The sequence below is a fragment of the Ornithodoros turicata genome, chromosome 9, assembly GCF_037126465.1.
Source record: "Ornithodoros turicata isolate Travis chromosome 9, ASM3712646v1, whole genome shotgun sequence".
NCBI lineage: Eukaryota > Metazoa > Arthropoda > Arachnida > Ixodida > Argasidae > Ornithodoros > Ornithodoros turicata.
The window spans coordinates 36,253,232-36,273,860 of NC_088209.1; the positions used below are offsets into that span (position 1 = coordinate 36,253,232).

Sequence of the window (20,629 nt, forward strand, 5' to 3'; positions counted from 1 at the left end):
GTGGTCAGTGTCGGAAGACGTGGGCGGTGACAGTCCTGGAAAGACGCGAGGCCGTCTTGTCGTTCTGTTGGCAGCGCTGCTTTTCTTAGCTGTCAGTCGAAAGTTGATGCGATTTTCTTTTCTGCGGTTTCGTGTGCTTTGGACACGTATTGCTCTTTCTTGGATTTCGCGTCAACGCCGCGAAGAAACCGAGGCCGTGCGCAGCGTAAGGGGGAGGTATGGCGCCGAGAGGGAGTGCGCAAGACTCGGTTGTAGACGAATTCTGAGTTTGCACGACATGCAGTGTTCTATTCCACTGTAACCGTTATTAAAGCAATGTACGTAGATTCATAGTGCCCACTAACGTCAACGCCCGTGAAGGTCCGTCTGTAAGTTGTAGAGGGAGAAGAAAGGAAGAAGACAAGGAGGAAGAAGTTACTATGGCAACTGAAACGAGTGCGAGTGAGACGAACGCGGGTGTTGGCCTGAGCGAGCGCGCTCCGCGTGTTACGTCATGACTAGCCCTGGCCAATCGCCCTCAGTGGCTAACGGCCATTGCTCTGAGGTGGAAGAAGAAGAAGAAGAAGTGTGCGCTCACCCGGAGATCAGGTTTAAGAGATCAGAACTAAAAGGGACGGTCGCATCCGTTCCAGTCGATTTCGAATCTCCATTTATTTTTAAAACAAATATCAATCAGTCGATTTCGAAACTACGTACAATGTCATTTCATTCCTCGTGGACCACCAACCACGGTACCGAAAGTTACACGCGAAAAAATGACGTAGTTTGACCGTTATTCGATGGAATACATGACAAGAGCAGACGTCGGATGTTGAGAGTACTCCGGAATTCCCTCTCAGGAAAAACGAGGCAACGTCACTCTCTAAGAACCAATGAGGGCGCTACCTCGAGAAAAGGAATGCCGCGGTCGTGCGGGCATCTCATAGAGTCGTTCTTCTGTGTCGCCCATACAAGGGGGAGACATAGATAGAGCTACAAGTCGTCTGGACGGCGCCGCCCTCTCACTCCTCCGCTTAGAGAGTGACGTCACGCCGTAGGAGCATCTGCAGCTGCGGGACCAGCGCTGATCTTTAAAATCTAAGCACTTTTCGGACGAAAAAAGAAAGAAAGAAAGAAACAAGTAGATTGTCGGCACTTGCCGAACACAGTGGCATCTCTTTCATTGATGGGTTTCCGTGTGGGACCGTCCCTTTAAAGCTGCCGCATTTAAACGAGTTCAGCAGAAACACCCAAACATGAGGCCAGTCTTTTTTTTTTCATTGGTGTTTGGCGAGTGCTTCTATCTGCGACATGAAACACGTGAAACGCTCTGTATGAATAACGTTGCGAACTAATTTACATCACTTCCGTGAGAAAGTCTTAGACTGACACCTTAGAAGACTATGTGGTGGAATTTTGCGTTGCGTATTCCCGTGTGTATCCACCTCATTTATTTGCATATATGCATGAAAAACAAAAACAAAAACACGAGCATATGTCTACGCAGCACATATCTCGACATGCTGCTCGTGAAGATGGCGCATTAGTTCATCGAATGCGCCTCGCTGTGGCTTTTACATCGCAGTGGCGTTGCCGCTTGAGACAAGTTGACTCTCCCCTGTGCAGTCACTGCGGTGCTGTAGAAGATGTAGAGAACATTCTTCTCCATTGCCTACACCTTCCCGAACCGTAGTCTCCCGATCCCTTAACCAACTGCATGGACTCTCGCCCGTCTCTCTCACAAAATGCTTGGTCCCTGGCCACATCCAGCCAACCAACGCCCTGCCCTCAAAGCTCTCTTCACTTTTATGGATACCACAGGACTTCGATCCTTATTGTGAAGGGGCACTCATTATTTCATTCCCCGCATCACCACCAGCAATGGCGTAGAGTATCGCCCCCTGGCGATGAAACTCCCCATTCATCATCTCGCAATAAAGTTGTTGTTGTTTGGCTTCAAGAACTCAGCTGTGCCATAACGGCGTAAGTGGAGTGTCGGAGATACATTGTTCGTGCCACTTATCTCAATAAGGACAGTGCCGTTCTTATTGAGTGCTGGTTGCTTGTACTTGAGAGTTGTTTGGTACCTCTTCATTAATTTGTATGACGGCTCGTTGAATTCTTGTTTTCCTTGTTTCTATGAAGTGCAAATTTTCATTTGCGTATATCATCATTTCAGAGAGCCATTAGTTCGTCAATGTAGCTCACATTGGAAGGGTCGGGTCTAGAATGTCGTTCGCCCAAAAGGTTACTCAACTACACTGTTCTACGAAGACATTATGAAAGCTTCACAAAGCCTTAAACCAACCAACCAACCAACCTTCTCTACGAAGAACGACAGGATATAGTGTTCATTTTTACTGAACTGAAAAAAATAACAACGAAGATGAAAGGCGCGATGATGTTATCGTTAAGACTTGACAGCCGACGCATGAATTTTGAATTAATTACACGCGCTACTGACCGTGCAATTTAAGAACAATCGCGCCAGAAGTTCTGTACACGACCCAGGTGTGTAGCATAGGTGATCTGCAAAGCGACAATAAAGTCACCGGTACAGGCACTGACGCAATGATGAAACAATGAACATAGACATCGCTTTGACGTCACAATTGACAATATGGGCTGTGAATAGACCTCTACCCGAGAAGTGTCACCATGACGTTGGTAGACAGACTGAAACCGAAACAAATCGAAAGGGGATAGGACTGGGTTCCACGAAAGGGCACTTGTTCGCCGCCTCCTATGGAAAGAAAGGTAGCACCGAAGCTTGCGTCCCTTTCAGTGACCATCGTAATCCCCTCAAAGACCGTGGCTTTCGGGCACGATCTTGTTCGCCCCCTAGCTTCCAGTGTAGTTCAACGCCACCAAATTGGTGGCGCTCTCGAACACTATGACGTCATTTGGTAATAAAAAGGGAGAGGTCTATATGCTGGCGTGCGCGGCTACTGACTGAGAGTTGCCAACCGCGACGTTGAACGGGGACAGCGAGCGGTTATTTGTGGCGTGTTCCGACTTGATTATGGCACAATTTGTGACATCAGGAGCGACGAGGGAAAGAAACAATCGCTTCTCACGAGCGTCCAGTTGAGGAAGCATTTGAGAGAGAAAATTACAGGACGGTTACGCGAATTTCGTGGGATAGCTGTTCTGTGTCGATATATATGTCTTTTATATATGGCACTGATATATTCACAACTACTTTAGAGCTACGAGTACCGCCTTGTGTGAAGTGAGTGGTGATGCGTAGAGCTGGAATTAAGGGACACAAATATTACTAAAATCGGGACAAAATGTCAAATGCCAAAAGTCACATGTACCTTGGCGCGATTCCATCACCTTTGCTTTTGACCTTCTGGGAGTGATTTCCATATTTTCTCTCGTGAAAATCTACGTTACTGTCCTCATGCATAAAATGTACTACTCTTGTTTAACATTGAGATTTATCGAGCTAAAGTTAAGTGACCGATACTATGCGACCCGCAGCGATGTGTATTGCTTAACGCTGCCTCAATGTATAGAATGGATTACGGACTTCACTCATTCTGTTAAGTCTGTACTAAATTATGGAATCAACTCTCTGTCCAGGTAAAATGGATTAAAAGTATCAAGGCGTTTAAAAATAGAGTACGGGAATACTTCACCACTGAAAGCTAGGTCTTTATGCATGCAAAGTCAAAGGGAGATAGCAGGGTATGAGGATAACGAGATTAAAACTGGTCTAATAACGCAGATTCGCAACAACCGCATTGTAATTAACTGACGCGACGGGCACCATTTTGATAGGTTAATTAGGGTTGCTGTTGATGATACCTTTTGTGTGTATTCGTGTTTTCTTTCATGAATATTTCTTTTTATCTCTTACACAGGACTGTTGTATGTTGTATGTTTTCAATGTAAAAATGATTTTTTTTTTGGGGGGGGGGGGGGGACTGCATCTCGGGCTTGCCTAGCAGTCCCTATCTAACAGTTTATGTACATATTGAAGTAAGAAAAAATAAAACAAACTTCCAAACTTTCTTTTTTATCCTTATTAAATATAACCCCCCCTCTCCCCCCGACAGTCGACAGAGAAGAAGAAGACGGGGAGGAGCGGAGGGTGATGTGATGTGATGTGATGCGATGCGATAAAGAAAAAAATGGGGAAGTGAGTTTCGACGAAGTCGAACTGGCTACACCAGTACACTTACACAAAGAGATGATGAGATGATGAAGAAACAGAGATGATGTCCAGAGAGAACAGAGATGGAAATGGAGTTCAAGTGAGAGCAAAATGTCGGGATCGCTGGGGCCCCACACAGGACACATCACACATTCAGCGTGGCATAGGATGTCCATAAGCCCGGTTGTATGAAGAAAAGGTTTTGTGATATAACCACAGCGGTTTCCCGAGAACTTCCCTTCAACAGCTATCACTGAAAAGTCACCTATATACCGAACTGTATGTCACTAGCGCCTCTATAGCTTTAGTTTCTATCGATAGAGCCCGGTAACCTGTTGTGCCAGTGCCGGTATATTCGGGTCCCCTCTCGGCTATATACTGTGGTGCTGTATATTCTCAATCTCTCTCCACGACAAGTTTCGTTGCAGCATCGTGAATCACCCTGTTGCGTCCATCTCAGCCATACAGCCTATCGATTTCATAAGCACCACGCCTTTTATTACGATATTCCTCTTTACGAGGGGAACATTTACTGCGTCCTACCATCGGGCTCCCCCGCAACGCGCTCTATATTGTTAGTGATTGTATTCCAAGCGCTAATTCGAGCCAATTGTCACGAGACGTCTGTACGCTTGGCGCTATTGACATAATTTCTTCTTGCATGCAGTCAGTAATTCCGTTGGATCAACAGGCACCAGTCACAGCTCTTCCGTCGCATCTTTCGAAACGAGAGGACGTAGCTGTTGCATTTTTCATTGGCATCAAATGTTTCTGAAGACATCCTCGCTAAATCAAGGACAGTGTTGAAGCTATACCGTGCCACAGAGTTTCGGATTGCGAATATGCGTGTGTCCGCGTGAGTCACTATGAGTCTGTGTGTGTGCGTGTGTACCACCACGTGTCCACAGCTCTTCTGTAGTCTTTTTTTCGTCTTCCAATCACGAGAACTGTAGTGTACGGACCTCTTCGTCGTCGCAACAATCTCCATTTTAATTTTAGTTTAAGCAAGCCACCCCAACTAACCTCTACGAACACGGTGCGGTATAAAGGAACCTATCACTTGCGACTGGCGCCACTTGGTTAACGTACTTTCGGGACCATTAGCGTGAACATCTTCGGATCTGCTGGAACCTCATCATGATACTTTCGAAGTATGTTTCGAAATCGTCTCTAATCTGTTGACAGTGTTGACCCACGCGTCGCCCTTTGATTTGTGCAACCACCACTTGTAATATAAATCACCAATATAGCAAAGTGCAGTACCGCAGTGTATCACCGAAAGCGCTCTGGAAAACAGCCCCAGGTTATCGTCATCACAGTATATGTTTGCGTTCTCTTCTTGATGTTCACGATAAGCATGTAGATACGGTTTTGTACTGTGGAGACCATTCCCACTCTCGGGGTCGTGCTCGCCCGTCCGGCCCGTGAAAGCAACTCAGATACCAAGTCAATGCATCCAAGTTTTATTTACCTCCGTGCCTCAGCAGTTTACACGAGTCCATCCACCAAGGAGAGCCTCCCGTACCTTCCTCCTTCTGCTGCTTAAATCCCTTTCTCTTAAAGCACCACCACGCCCCCTCTCAGAACAGCGGACTGATAAGGACTGCGCCCTCTATCTACATGTTGCCGATATACGTGGAAGAGTGCCCACAGTACACATATTGGGGTAACATTGGCGAAATGTAACCCTATACGCTCGTTTCTCGTCTCGTCTCTAGTTTAACAATAAGGCTGATAGTGTGCGGATTTTGAAGGGTGTGTGTTCTCCATAACGTGATTGCTGCTAGAAGATATAAGAAAAACGCAAACACACACACACAAAAAAAAAGGAGAACGAAAGTTGCGAGCGCCTCATAGATCGGAGGATCGATTTCTTCCTTTGTCGTATTCTTTCGAGCTAATAACTTACTTTGTCTTCGAGGCAGTTGATGTGCGACCGCGTTAGCGTTAGGCTGTAGCGTCGTTAAATGTGGAGCCTTTGTTCGCTACGTAAATTCAAGAGGTATTTGAGTTCATATCACTATTGATTATTATACTTCACGAAAAGCTCAGAACATCGACCTAGACAGTTACAAACTGACATGTCAGTCCTCGTGCCGCAAAACCCGAAAGATGAGCCACAGATAAGCAAATCACACGCAAACGAAAAAGAAAAAGAAAAAAAGAACAACACATAGGTTACTTGAAAGAAGCAATAACCGCGTCAACGCACTCGGAAGTTAGCAGACCGGAAGGACTCGAGGATTACTATACATAGACTTTAGGAAGGCCGACTGTCCCAACTGACCGGATGCGTTGGTACTGTCGAGGACACATTGGCATCTTCTACTATCTTACGAACGATCATCATCGACATCTGCGGCCATCAGCATGCGGACGAAGATCCTGAGTGCCTGGACTGCGACCAAATACCTCCAAGTGCTGCGGGCGTTTGTGCAGGTTTCTACGGACACATTCTTGGTCGATTTACAGCGACTACGAATGTGAACCTTGGGGTCACCCGCCGTGTCCACAGTTTTTTTCTTCTTCTTCTCTTTCGTCTTCAATCACGAGAACAGTAGTGTACAGACCTCTCCCTAAGCGCAACCCACTCCATTTAAATGATAAGGATGGAGGTAAGAACTCCTATCTGCACGTATTTAGTTACGGGTTTAATAGATCTAATATTGTTCGTCTACCCTTCGTAATTCTATTTACAATTTATTGTTCAATTCTTCTCCTTCATAACTTGTGCAGCGTTAATACAAAAACGCACTCTCTTTCGTATACGGGCGAGTAGAGGCACCGCCGTCCAGATACCTCTATCCATCGTTACGTCATCTGAAGAATTGTGGCACCCAATTAGACGCCAACGCGGAGGTACACATAACGTTCTGCCTTTACCCTCTTCAAGATGAACCTCACTCCATGGCACGCTCCTAGCCAACCATCATCCCGAGTGACAACTTTCTCATCTCTGATTTGTTGAAAACGGGAGGCGTGTAGGCATTTTGTAGATGTGCATAATGGGCACATAATAGGCTCCACCTCTCGTTATCAACAAATCATGGGCGAGAACGTTGTCATTCGGAAAGATGGTTTGCTAGGAGCGTGCTATGTGCTGAAGATACGCACCTATCAAATTCACCTGCACAAAAGGTTGAAACTCGTTGAAATCGCCGTTTGGAGCCGACACGTACGGTTCAGCGGGCTCGCTTGGTACAGTTCATAGCTCCTCTAATTGTTTTTTTTAAGCGAACCACACCAACCAACCCCTACATCCGCAACGGTTGATGTGGGACACTTAAAAGAAGAGAAAAAAAAAAAAGAAAGAGAAAAATAGGAAAGAAACAGAAGTGCGCCACGCACTTGCTTATCGTGTTTTCGGGACCATTCTCGTGAACATCCTCAGGTCTTCCGCATGACGATGGAGTTGTTCATGCTCCTGTAGACAAGACTATGCTAGCAGGACCAGGACATTCACACACACACACACACACACATAAGATACGTAGTCCGTTGAGCAGAAAATTCTATAGGTCACTGCCGCGATTGTCAAGACAGTTCTTTCACGGAGCTATTACGCTAGATGCCGACGTATACACAAAACAACGGTAAAAGAGAAAGAAAAAGTAAACCAGTCAACGCCAGGTCTAGCACGAAGCTGGAAGTAAAACACAAAAAGACAAAAAGAAGAAGAAGAAGAAGAAAATGGGGGAGGGGGAGAAATCCAAACGTACAGAGAAGGAAAGTGACCACTGCCATTACCTTAAGGGGGCGGAGGCAGAGAGGTAAGACAACCTACATATTACGTAGACTCATTCTCTGCTCTCTATTTTTAGCAGAGCAGTAAAGCGGAGGTGCTTTTCCCTTACGGCTCCGAGACTTTCCGGACAATATTGTTCGGAAAGTCTCGGTCCGTTGTTACGTTGTCTTCGTTATTTGCTATCTGCCTACACTTTGCTTCATATAAAGCAAAGTGCAGGACGGAAATAACGAAGATTGACTCCCAAATGCTGCCCATCGGTCTTTCATTAACATTGATGCTCGAGTCAACGGAGAGCTTCCCGTCGCCGTCTGCATTATTTTTCTCAATCACTCATTTAATGATTCTGCGAGGTCTGCTCTTCCTTCGAAAGGGAGACCTTGCACGTTGCCGTTAGGAGGGATCAATAACGGTTCAAGCGCCGCCTTAAATATTTTCTTCGTGCTCAGCCAAGCGTTATGTGCGGTAACTTCGAGAAGAGTGCTATATTTCATTTAAAGAGGCACTAAACTGCTGGCCAGACGCTTTCGAAAAAAGCCACGCTCAGTGAAAGCGTGGGTTTCATTGCACCTAAACATGTGCAACACTTTCTGTACCCGAAGCGCTTGCATTATTTAGGACGCATATCAAGAGGCCGAAATCAGTGCAACTTGAATGCGCCATCAAACGTCATGAGCTACGTCACCAGACGGCGTCTTGCATCGGTAACCAGTGCTCGCCTCTCGCGATCTTTCTCCCTCAAGACGCTTGCGGGGGAAAGATCGGCAATGTATTGCAGAAGTACCATTCTCAAAACGTGCACATCCTGTTTACGCAGCTCCGTCGCCGCGGGTTCGTTCCCACTTTAAAGAAATAGTACGGGTCATATAAAGCAATGTCATGTCGGTTACCGAGGCCACTGGAAGAGATGAGCAAATAATACGTAGCGTCAGGACCTTTCTCGTTAATATGGACTAGTGGCTCAAAAAGCAAACGGTTCTTAAGAAATGCGGTGTCATCAAAATGAAGCAAATCCAATCCAAATAATAATTGGAGGTTTACGTCGCGAGACAACTGCGATCATGAGCGACGCCACAGCGGTCGGTCTGTGGATTGCTTTTGCCCACCTGAGGGTTCTTTAACGTGCGATGAAAGCTCATCACACGGCACCCCGTATTTAACGTCCCTCGCGGAAGACGGCGTGTCTAAGCAACTTGTACCCTGCCACCAAGTTGCTGGCGTCCACGGCTGGGTTCGAACCCGCGATCTCGGGATCAGAAGGCGAACACGCTACCGACTGAGCCACCGAGGCCGGTAAATCCAATCCAAAGGAATCCAATGTGAACCCAAATGAAGAAATCCAAGGTGAAGGAATTTTTTTTTAAATTGCGTGTTAGCGCCGCGAAGCAACTCTGGCTATGAACGGCGTAGAGACTTGCACGGATGGAGAGAGGACAGGAAGAAGGAGTGAGGAACAGGGGGTTAGTACGAGTCCTGGGCCGACTTCAGGGGGATTTGGGCCGACATTCGCCTGGAAAGTCTTCGGAAAATCCATGGAAAACCACAGACAGGATTCGAACCCGTGTCACTTCCCAGTCTCGGCGTGGAGAGCGATCATCCTACTAGGCCACAGGAGCTGGCCTAGTAGGCGGTAGTAGAGCGGCCTTTCGCTTTAATATTTCGACAACTGTTGGGAGCTTGGCTCTCACCCCCATAGGGGGCTTTGCTCTAGATGCCCTACATCCCTTCTTCAAGATATCGCGGTGGACATAGTATTTTGTCTAGGGATCTGCGAATAGCGAAAGTTTGATTCGCATCGTGTACGAGTCGTGTAACTATTGGAATATGACAGTCGTGAAAAAGCTAGACGGCGACGGGTCCAGCCTCGGAACTCCTACGTTCCGTCACGTATAGCTATATTGTTTCGGACAATACGGAAATGGATACAGTCGAATATTGCTGCACCATACTGGTGATACTACACTCCGAGACAACTCAAGAGCTGCACCAGGGAAAAACAGAGCGCAAGCAAACGTTGAGAGTGGGGCATAAACCATTTAATTGCCCATCCATCATACGTCTCATCAAGGCTTGATCATCGCTAGAAAGTTGGTGTCCCATCCTGTACTACTAAAACGTGTTTTGACTCTATTTTACCTAAAACCTCACTGGAATGGAATCATCTCCCGGGTCACATTACCTCCATCACTGACGGTGCACAGTTCAGAAAACTGCTTCACGACCACTTGAATGCAGCGTAAGATTATTTAAGCTTTACATACTGATCTGATTCTCCACCAGTGATACTATCTATGCTCGTGCTTTTGGTTCGTTTGTTGTTGATTATTTTGTTTTGTTTTTTAAATTTTATTCCACATTGTTCCTACTTTGTGTCAAGCCCCTCCCCTCTCCAATGCTGTAGCCCTGACGGTAAATAAATAAATAAATAAATAAATAAATAAATACGGGAACATGCCAGACGCAAGGCAGGCGGTAAAGCAGATTCTCATGCTCACATCCACACGCCAGGTATTAGCTGACCTCGTTTAACACTTAAAAAGGAGAAAATGATGATGACGATGTTCTGTTAGCGGGAATATTCTACGAGTCTGGGCTGACGGAAGTTTCGGAATTGGATTGGTTACAAATGTGGCACACACTGCTGGAACCGAAAATCTGCCAAATTTAGTCCGTGGAAACCGACACTGCCAAATTTGCATGGTGTTGCGGCAGGTGATCGATGGCTCGACTTGCCGCTTCCTTAAATGACTACCTCAGATGCTCTAAGGTAGTCATTTGCAGCTGCTACCGGTCGATCATATAGTGAGACAATTTATCTGCAGGCAACCGCGCTTGTCCAATCCGCATCAATACGAGCAAACGGTGTACGGTTGCAAACAGCATTGCAGACGTTTTCGGTAATTTGACGAAAACTGGACACCAGTGCCGTGCACTTGGCGCTCTTCTTTCCTTTCTGAGGGCCACCGGCCTCCTTCACGAACTGTAGGGATTTCCTTCCCTTGTCATCCTTTCATGTGAACCTTTTTGGAATGGGGTAGGGTCCTGCACTCAACGCAGGGAAACATCCCACATCATCATCATCCATTCATCTATGTTGTTGTTGTTGTTGTTGACGAAAACTCCGTGACAGCTTAGTGGAGTCGGTACCGCCCTTGGCCGGATGTTAATCAATATAGCTTCAAATTCTGCCGTTTACGTGCACTAAATGATTAAAACGTTTTCGGCGATAACTTTCGAAGTATACCGTAATTTCACGCGTATTAGCCGCGGCTAATGCGCGATTTTTTTCTCTCTCACGGGCGCTCTGCAACTTATCCACCGGTGCGGCTTATCTCAACACTATTTTTCTCTGGTATTTTCCCCATACGCCGGTGTTAACGAAAGGGCCGACAGTGTCTTTGGAACAGCACCCCCCTGCCAATGCACGAACCATGCGTAACAGGGGCACGTCCACATTCGAGTAGACTGACCTTCCTGGTGCCTTCCCCCAAGCAGCTTTAACGAAAATGCTGGCAGTGATTCATGTCTTCTGGAAGGCCACTGACCCGTCGATCCACGAACAACACGCAACAAGGGCACAATCCGATCTTGGTAGAACACTAGAACTTACCGCCTTTGTTGTACACCATGCCGACCCCAGAGTATGGACCACAGGGTTTATGGCCTTCTCTGTGGTCTCCTTCGTCGCACAAATCGCCCGCGACTTATCTGCGAGTGCGGCTTATCTGCCCGAATATTTTCCAAACGTTCCTAAAAACGGGTCCTGCGGTTTATCCACGGTGCGACTGATACGCGTGAAACTACGGAAAGTTGCTTCTCAGATCTTAGTGTTTCGTGTGTGCACAAACGTCATGGATCCCGGACACGCGACGCCAAGCGGATCGCTTTCCACGTTCGTGAACGTATAATACAATCGATATGCAACGGGTGGCGTGGGAGAAGAAAGCGTGATGACGGCCGTCGGTATACGGGAAAGTCGACGAACGCTAATGGTGCAAGAGAAGTCCATTACAACTTTCCCTGGGGAGTCACTTCAACTGCGTCAAGCCCCCGTGGCCATAGGGAAGCGACAGGCGTATAACTGCCTTCGACTGTGACCACACTTCAGCATCATAACAAAATACGAGCTCGCAAAATAAAGTTCGTCACGGGAAAACGTGTATTACTCGATACTGGTGGCCTCACTGCCTCGCCCTTACCTTAAGCGCGGACCCCATAACAAGCGACACGCGACGCGCTGCAGAATTTGTCGCTGTCGCGTCTGGTCATGGCGCGACTTCCTGGTCCATTTGAGCAGCGACATTTCGTCACCGAGAAATGATGTTTTTGGAGAAGCAATGCTTATTTTATTCGAGCTAAGTTGTAAATTGCCATAAATATACCAAAAATAGTATTTCATTCGTCAAAACGAGGAGAAATTGTAATGAAGTTGCTATGTAATATTCGCCGTAACGCAGTGGCGCTGCGGTTGAAGTACCCAACGCCCCGCCCACTTCTTCGTCTGCTAGTTTTGTTGGTTGCCCTCTCCACCCTCTCCCTTGCCCACGCGTTCAGTTCTTGTTTCACGCCGCCAAATCTAGCTGGTTTTGTCAAACAACAGGCAACGAACTCAGCGACATGCTACAAATATCTACTGGGAGTAGATGCAGAAATATTAAGCCGCGACAAAGCTTTTTTGACGCTCGTGCGGCGGCAGTGACGTCGATTTTGTCGCTTCTCGCGTGTATCTGCCGCGTGTCGCTTGTTATGGGATTCGGGCTTTACGGTTCCCCATTTTTTTTTCTTTATCACATCACATCACGGATAGTGACTACTTTATTTTCGTGGTTCTTTCACGCTTGCATAAAAAACGTAGGAAAGGAGGTGGTACCTATATCATGTTCTGCATTGTTATTTTTTCAGCAAACACGTGTTAGCAGGCGTGCCTGGTTTCATGGCTCCCACACCAACGAGTGTGTTAAGTACGAATCGGTGCAGCATTCTCTAGAATTGCGACAGGTCGAATGTGGGGCAGACTGGCCGTTCGCATTTTCGTTTCTGATACCAACCTTTGAATTTCGTTTCCGCTACTGTTTCCAATGGCGTGTGGACACGCCTTTCAGCTCTTTCAACACCCCTCGTCTCCAGAAGTGTTATTTTACGGCACAAAACGCGTACACACCAAGCAAGTAGTTTGGCTTCGGTGAAATCGTGCATCTTTTCCGGTCTGTAAAGGTTAAACCTGTAACTAAGTAGACATTTTTATTTGCGCTTCCATTGTCGTCATCACGTCCCCCGAGTTCCTGACCAGTAAGCCTTTGCCTTGATATGTATAGGCCTTGTATATAATATTTGTATTAAATATTGTTGCTGTGGAGTTATCCCTCTCGTCGGACGTCCCCTGCAGTCAGCTACCGTACTCGCAGCACAGCACCGAACCTCTCTACGGAAAGTAAAAACTTTACTCTGTCTCCGAAACAAAATATGTAGAAAAGTGTCTTCACCTTATAGATAGCCCTGTCCAAGTTCTGGAAACACGTGAACGCGACCATGCCTGAGAAACTGAGAGCCTTTAAAAAAAATGCGTATGCCCACATTTTTAATGTTCGTACGCTCACTTCACTCGCGGAGTTAGACAATTTCCCGGCTTTGAATGATAAACGTAACGACCTCTGAAAGCACTCGTTTGGTTCTTTTCTTTTTTTCGTTTTTGTCACATTGCCTACGCAGTAAAAAAGAAAAGTAAAGCAGAGAGAAGCGCGCAACGCTGGCAGGTCGTGTGAGACACGTCCGGACAGCTCTCGGTACAGACCTGTCACCCCGCGCCATATAGCTCATATCAACCTACCGTACGTGTCCCCGCAGTTTCCATTCGATCAGCGTTCCCGGGCAGCATTTGTGACAGGCTTCATTTAGCTAGGAAAGGTTTAGGCGACACGCCACCCTCTTGTCACAGCATGCCCAAATAAAGGCATGATGAGCATGAGCTACCTGGCCTGCCTCTGTTTTTCTTTTTCTTTTTTCTTTTTTTTTGGTGGGATGACGCAGCTGTCTCAGGAACAAACGACGGTTGATGTAAATTGCATGGCGGCTCGAGTTCCGTGGAGAGGACTGTGGAATAATTGGTTGCTCGGCAGCAGGTAATAATATAGACATGGTGACAGGTATGCCGCATCGGTCAGAGGAAACAGTTTGTTTGAAAACAGGGGTGACAGACTTTGTTCGTGCTGTCAGTACGTGAAGCGTAGAGGTACATAGAAGTGTCGCCGTGGTGACATACCAAAGCGGCATTTGTCTCTTCAACTACGGCGCGTCATTACTTCGTCTATTCGTTATATAATTACTCAGAATGTATTAAATTTCACTGGACACGACTTGAGCGGTTATACGTAAGGTGCTAAAAGGTGTCCTGTGGCTCAGAACCTATCGTACCTGTTGTGGAGCAGCACCGTAGGTAGGCACTTTTCCAGAAATTCATGCAGCCTCGCAGGCCTTACTGACAGCTCATCGCATCAGCGTCACAAAGCCATCAATGTTACAACCCATCAACTTAAAAGGCCATCATTCCACTTCAACTTCAGCATCACATCACATCATAGGCCTTCATTCAACATCAACTTGAACACCATATCATATTGTGACACACCACGCAACATCGCATCATAACCCATCATTCGACATCAGCATTATAACCCACCAACATCATGATCCATCACCCAACATCAATGAAACAAGTTCAGCTTCAGAACTCATCATTCGACTTCAACTTCAGTATCCCATAACATCACGGCCATCATTCAACACCGACTGCAATGTCGCATAATTCTTCATGATGTGATGGTGAATGATATTCGTGTGGGCCATCATGAGTGAATTTGCCGACTTGTGAGCATCACCCAGTAAAAAAGAAAAGGACGGCCCCAAAGCATAGCGTAAGAGTATTGAGATCCAAAATCAAGGGCATGATTCACAGATATGCGCATTCCCCTACTTCATCCACCAACTGCTGGGTGTCGGTTCGATCCTCACTGGTGAACTTCAATATATCACACAGTACTCACACTTTAGACGTCACACGCCTCTCCCTTGCTGGGAACTTTTCAGTGCTTATGCTATTGGTCTTCTTATTATTATAATGAGTTGGTCTTTATAGAGTCTTCATAGAGTCATAGAGTCTATTGGTCGTCATAGAGACTTTCATAGAACACTTTAGTTCATCCTAAGTTTCAGAATCGTTCATTAGAAAAAGTAAGAAAAAGAACTTCCTCTTCTTTTGAGAGAGAGAGAGAGAGAGCACACACACACACACACACACACACACACACACACACATATATATATATATATATATAAATGGGATGACGACGTGGTGGGTCATTCGCCGCCGCTATGGCGGTACACTGCCCCCATTGCTCTTGCGGAAGGGATGAGAAAGGGATGATGATGGAAAAGTGTCCTTTTAGAGTTCGTCCATTAGCCCAGTGCTGGAGAGGAACTCAGCAACAACTCGTAGACCTTGCATCTGATGTGAGGGGATAGATAGCCCGAGAATTTTAGCTAAGCTGAACTGGCGTTGATCGGAGTGTTGCAGAGCAGTTTCCATGAGGGCGTGCTCGCGATCGCACTGTCCGCAGACCAGGAGGATGTGATGGAGGTCACCGCGCACATCACAAGTGGAACAGAGGCTGGATGCGCCGACACCGAGGAGATGTTTAAAAGGCGGTGTAAACGTCACATTAAGTGTCATGAGGTGGAAGACTGTGGTAAAGGAACGTGGCATTCGGCGGGGGCGAGTAAGGGACAATGTGGGGTCAACGTAAGTAAAGCAGTGAGTGGGTGGTGATCTCATGTTGCCATTGAGAGTGCATCTTAGGGCCAGTGAGGCCTGAGACAAGGTAACGGCGATTCCCCCCGAGACAAGAACAAGAACATAATGAAATGAAGAAAATTCGAATTCAGCAGGGTCAACACGCTAAACAAAGTCAAAATGCGGCACTGATTTGCTTAGCAAGCAGAGCACTGATGTGAAACGGCCGTATGCGTTAAAGTAAGTTGTCAGACACATGTAAAGTGCTTCAAATTGAATCCCTCTTGGAACATGAAGCATAAGAGCAAAACTGCATGCGTGTCTCTAATTAGAATAAACTTCACTTCATTTTCCGCTCGGCTTGGTTCCTTCAAAGTCGGTCACATGCAAAGACACTTGTGGGGTCCAATGTAATAATCGATTTAGATAATTGAAAGTTTGCGTCGTCTGCCTCCTACTCTTCTGCCTCCCAAGTGCTTTATCTCTGGAATGGTTAGCCGCCTGCTTCATACAGCTACATAACATTCAGTAAGAAAAGTATGCGGTATCACACGGCTGTTCCAACATCAGCAACCTCGAACTAATATGGGATAGGCAGCATGCGAGGTCACGTGTTCCTCCAAATGCCATGATCAAACGTTCACACTGTTGGGTCTGTACCGCTCTACCTTCCGCACGACACGCGAAGACCTTGTATTGCCAACTACAGGCCAACCTACGGCCGAAGTAGCGGTATATCCTCCAGTTTTGCGATGAGACCTTTGAGACCTCTATTGCTCTGCGGGACCCTGGTCTACGGAATATGACGTGCATGTTTTTTTTTTGTTTTTTTTTGTAGAACAGCAAGCGCCAAACGCAAGGGCTCATGGGAACTCAGAGCGCCCTAGAGCATTACGAGACGACAAGATGCGGAGGCAGAAGAACAATAACAACATTCCCGGCTGTGCGCAGCGGAAGCGTCTAGCAGGGTAAACCATAACCGAAGCAGACGACAGAGCAGGGTCCCTCAAAGTTCCCATGCTGCTTTCCGCGCGCGCTTGGTGGCGCGCGCATCTTTATAAAATCGTCTATTGCGAAAAAGCGCCGTAGAATGTAGGCCAGTGCTGAGCTTGCATCATGCAGTTCATCCGTCTATACACAGCGCCTACAGATAAACACGAGCTAGAGGAACCGCACGTAATTTTCTTTGGACTTTCTCAAAAGGTTATTGTCGAGACGTCAGCCCACGGGAGCGCCGTTGTCACCAACAAGTGTTGTGCATCAGAGAAGACAATTTTGCATTAAAATGCACAGAATGCGAAATAAGCTCGTTTTCTTCACTGTAAGGAGAGAGAGAGAGAGAGAGAAAAAAAAGAAGGCGTGCAGCGGAACTCCTGATGGCAACATAGCCGACACGTTACCGGCTTTTCTCGTTATGGACCCAGTGTTATGCTGATGCAATGTAATTTTACAGCAGCTCTTGACGGCAATATGAAGCCGAAGGCAACTTCGGCACAATGTTGCCCGTAGCTTTCAATTTAATTTTCTAAAAACTGCGTGTGCAATTGTATGACGGAAACTGTGACTAAGAGCACCCAGAGGCACAGGTCAGGGAGTAGTGAATTTTTTTCTGCTATTGCACCTCTACTCGCTCCGAGATTGAACGGTGTCGGCGCGCTGCGGAGGAACGATGAACTACCGTAGTGTGGACAGCTTCCTCGCGTCGTCTGCTTTTACACGCTTATTCCGTGTTCAGTGCAGTGGGTGGAGCACTGGGAAACCGAACAGTATCGTACCATCGCGGCACAAGTGATCTTCCGGTGAATATACACTAGAATTACGGAAAAGAACCACCAACTCCGAACATCGGCCGGCGTGTTGTCCACGCTAGAACTGTGACAGTGTCGCCCCCTATAGGTCGACCTCTCAGCGAATACTGTTTTACCGTACCTTTAAAGTGACGCGGCCTGGGAAACATCATCTTTCTTTTCCAGACCATTTTACGAGTTCCATACCCGATCGCACGCTGCGAAAACCAGTTTTGACACCAATGACAGGAACACAAACACTACGAAGCGTTAATGACGCCCTTGCCTTCGTCTGAAAAAGCTAATTTCGCGAGATGATGAAAGCCTATAGTGGCAAAAGCGGGGACGCACCTAAGAAACGAGGTCTTCAAATAAGACACGAGAATGTACTGGAAATTAGCGCTTGAGGTATGCATATTTCATTCGCGGAAATGAGAAGCGGGTGTGAGGAGCTGTTCCGAAGGAAAGCGGCGGATATCCTCGGGCAAGACATAATAGAACGGGAGCGCCGTTCTTGGAGCCACGTTCCTCTAGAAGCGAATTAATTCATAGCGAACTCGAGCACGCGCCGCTAAATCTTCGTCTACTGCAAGTTGCAAATTTCCGTTTCCGCTGCGTGAATGGTAAGTAAGGAGTAGAAGCGCCTATTAAAAAAGCAAGGTACTTGCGTAGCAGCTTCATCGTGTATACCACGTCGGGAAATCACTTTAAGGCGAACACCGCGCTTCGCAATGAATAAAGTACGTAGCACAAACGGAGGCAACCCTCGAGGCAGTTTGCCCAAGAGAATTTCACCAAGCCACTGCGAACGATGGCTCTCTGCAGAAATTACTGTTATAACCATGAATTTCCATTATGTAACAAAGATACCGCTAGTATAACGAATATATCTAGCCCAACTTCAATTAGTTGTGTAAGGCTAAAAAGTAAAAGCAAGTATAGTCGCTTGGACAAGCAATGATATACGAGGGGCGTTCAAGTCAAACCGGGACTTTTCATTTTTCGCAAAAGTAAAATGAACGTGCAGGCGAGAAATTAGTTTTATTTTTCAACGTAATCTCCAGCTGCACTAATGCACTTGTCCCAGCGTTTCACGAGGGCTTGGATGCCAGCAGCGTAGAAATCATTACCGGCGCGTGATGTGATGTGATGTGACCGCATTCTTGACCTCGTAATCGCAGCTGAAGTGGCGGCCCCCAAGGGACGCCTTCAGTGGACCGAAGAGATGGAAAGGGCTGGGGGCGAGGTCTGGACTGTAAGGGGGATGTGGCAGCAACTCCCAGCCAAGTTCCTGCAAGGTGCGTGTCGTGAGATGTGCGGTATGCGGGCGTGCATTGTTCTGTAGCAGGAGGACTCCCTTGGTGGTGAGGCCCGGCTTTCCGAAACTGGAGGTGTGAATGAGAACATGAATGATAGTGTTCAATGTTCCCACAGAAAGGTCCGTCTTTCGAGCCAGTTCGAGACATGTTACCCGTTGGTCCTTGAGGATCAGGCGCTCCACAAGTTGGATGTTCTCAGGAACTCTGACACTGGGCTCTGAGCCGCCCCGGGCGGGATCGTCCTGCACAGATGTACGGCCGTTTTGGAACCGTTTGCACCACTCAAACGCTTTGCTGCGGCTAAGTGTATGGTGGCCATACCGAGCCTGAAGTCTTCTGTGAATTTCAGATGACTCACGCCTTCCTTCACGAGAAACTTCATGACAATTGTCTGTTCGATGTGCGTGTTCACCTCGTTGTCGGCCATCTTGTCCAGCATGCGTCTTCTGTTTGGCACAAACTTTGGACCACCACGTGGTGAACGCGGAGGCCTGTCGCGTGTGAAAATGACGAAAAAGAAGTAGCGCGAGCCATTTGTACACTCAGGGGACAGAAAGTCCCGGTTTGACTTGAACACCCCTCGTATATAATGTTACCTACACCTCTGAACACTACTGCAGAATCTCGAATACAACACTAAGAATATGCGAAAACAACAGCGAAAAGCCATGCCCATACTGGATGCTTCTACTATAGCCGAAAAAAAACCCCTAGAGTTTGTGTTGAGTACAGCTTCTGTATTACGTACATGATAAATTTTCCCACAACTTATCTAGCTGTAGTACAGCAAGAGCGAGAGGACAAGGAAGGCTAATGCACATGCGGTCACCACAGCCGAACTGAAAATACTAACAGCACTGCAATGAGTCTGACACTGGACCAACTTTCACCATCCCTCTTATACGCTATGCGACCACCACCTCGGGGAGTCCGAAATCAACCGTAATTTCGCAGGCATATAGCGTTGAAAGACGAGTGGAAGGATCTCGGGGCCGAGCATTAGCAGCACAGGCTGGAGTGCGTAAAGCTCACTCTGAATATTCAAGTTAGATAACGAATACGCTGCTGGTTGGATATGCATAAAAAAAACGAAAGAAAGAAAAAAAGGAACAGACGACAATGGCGGTGTACACTTGCCGAGAACAGTGGATTGGACTGGATGGAAAAAATCAAATAGCAATGACAGGATTGAACATAGAATTCGCGCCAATTCCTCCACAAAATTGGGAGTGCTGACTCAGCGAAATGTACACTTTGTGCAACCGTGGAAGACACTACGAGCAGATTCTCGTACACTGTTGCAGGTACTGCACCTCAAAGAGCCACTATGAAATCTGCTCTCGACCGATTGGACACTCGAAACGTTGACCTCGTAAAAGTGCTGGGTACTTGGCCACCTAAACAAGATGGACACTGCCTTGTCAGCGCTTGTGACTTTTAGTAGTGCATTGGATAATGCTCTACCGTGTGCTTCATTGTGCACTACGCTAGCCCGCTGATTTGGTCTGCGCTTTCTTGATAACCTCCACGTAGGGAGGGGGGGGGGGCGGAAGTGGCGTTTTTTTCTTCTTTTGTTTTCTTTTTGGGTGGGGTCTGTTTATGCTGTTATGGAGTAGCTGAATGCGTCGTGTGATGAATCCATGCAGTCTCTGCCTTATAAAGTTATATAGTATCAAAAACAGGAATGATAGGATTGAACGCGGGATTGATAGCATTGAACATAGGATTGATTGTGATCGAACAGCACACCTGATGCGAACATCATTTTCCTCCCTTTCTGCATGGTGGAACGTTCATTGGTGGCGGAACTTCGATCGGGTCGATCAATGCCACGCAAAGGAAAACAGTCGA

At 46.9% G+C, this 20,629-nt stretch overlaps 1 protein-coding gene across 4 annotated transcripts in view; it reads right to left on the reverse strand.

Annotated features, from left to right (window-relative positions):
* Positions 1-20,629, reverse strand: part of LOC135368804 (protein qui-1-like) — a 336,239-nt gene that overhangs the window by 101,647 nt on the left and 213,963 nt on the right. The window lies entirely within an intron of this gene.